Below are 1,645 nucleotides of genomic sequence, written 5' to 3'. Positions count from 1 at the left end.
CTGCTGCTGCTGCTGCTGCTGCTGCTGCTGCTGCTATTGCTACTGCTGCTGCTGCTCTCTTCTTACTTTTCTAACCAGGTTTTGTTAACGCGCACACAGCTGGCAGGTGTGTACAGGGCGGCAGAGCAGCAGCGACAAATGCTCTCTCGAGTTCACCGATGCGCTATCCCACTTCTCTCTCACTCACACACTCCCCCCCCTCCTCCCCTCCCCCAGCCTCTGTCTTCATCGTTTTTCTTCTATCTCTTCGTCGCCCCCACCCAAGTCTATAATGATAAACGCAATCATTTTTGTTGCGATACCCTGCCTATAGGAAATGAAACAGCGGAACAGCTGCGCATGGGGCAGTGCAGAGACAGCATCTCCTCCCCGTCCTCTGATATAGTGATTACAGTTGTTGCAATTTCACCGGATGCTGTTTTCGCCAGTCATTGCTTACCTCGCTGGCAGCAATGTGTCACACTATCGCCTGTACGTACGGTCGGGTCGGCAGGTTTTATATATATCACATATCACATATAATCAGGAGTTGATAATGACAATATTGTCATTATTAACATTTGTCATTTATTTATTATGACATATTTGTCATTATAATGACAATTATTTATTATGACAAATTTGTCATTATAATGACAATTATTTATTATGACAAATTTGTCATTATTAACCCCTGATATATTATTTACTCGTGTCGCATTCGCACCAGAATCTATATCAAGCGTCCATAATAGAAGACTAATAGAGACTAATGGATTTTCTATTATGGACTCTTTATTCTATATGTTGCTTATAGATTCGACAGCGAATGTCGCACGAATAATATACGCGTATACGGATGCACAATTGTTTTTACATGAATAAAAGGGCTTCTTCGACAGAATTTGCTTGCTCGATTAGATATCTTATCTGCATGCACGTCTTGTATGTTCGAATGTGCGTCTTCGATTTAGGGACGATGCGTCCTGCATGCAGAGATGCACATTTTGCGTGCGCGAGAGCGCGTTAACGCAATATCCGTCTGGCTGTGTGTAGGCATTGTACCCAAAGTTATGTGCCCATAATATTTGCGCGTGCATTTGCCGCGCGTGTACACACGTCGTGCACGCAGCGTGACCGACGGAGTAACGATCCCAACAACAGTTAGAGAGAATGGTTTACGTCGCATGCTCTGGTCGGATGTGCTCGCATTCATCCGCGCAAACACAGCCATGACAGTTTGTCTGTCTGTCTGTCGCTCTCTGCCGCCAAATGAAGCAAGCGCCGCAACTACACACTTCAATATCAAATACTGACTTCGAAATTGTGTTTCGCTAACGTGCATTTTTTATGTATCGATGTTACGCGAAGCGTATTGTAAAAAAATCTATTGATAATCAACCCCCCTTTCCAGCATTAGTTTTGTGGAAAAGCAGAACGCAGTAGAGCGGACATTTATTATGGTACTTATGCGACTGTAGGAGCTTAGCTGTTGCCTAGTGACTTTACTTAAACTAGACGAGTTGTGTGCCCATTATGCAGCTCGGTCTATGCTTGTTCAACCGAACTATTTAATCCGGACGTGCGGGCGGACTGTGTGTGTGTGTGTGTGTGTGTGTGTGTGTGTGTGTGTGTGTGTGTTGTGTGTGTGTGTGTGTGTGTGTGT

Source organism: Priapulus caudatus, unplaced genomic scaffold, assembly GCF_000485595.1.
Source record: "Priapulus caudatus unplaced genomic scaffold, Priapulus_caudatus-5.0.1 Scaffold567, whole genome shotgun sequence".
NCBI lineage: Eukaryota > Metazoa > Priapulida > Priapulimorpha > Priapulimorphida > Priapulidae > Priapulus > Priapulus caudatus.
This window is presented reverse-complemented; position numbering follows the sequence as displayed.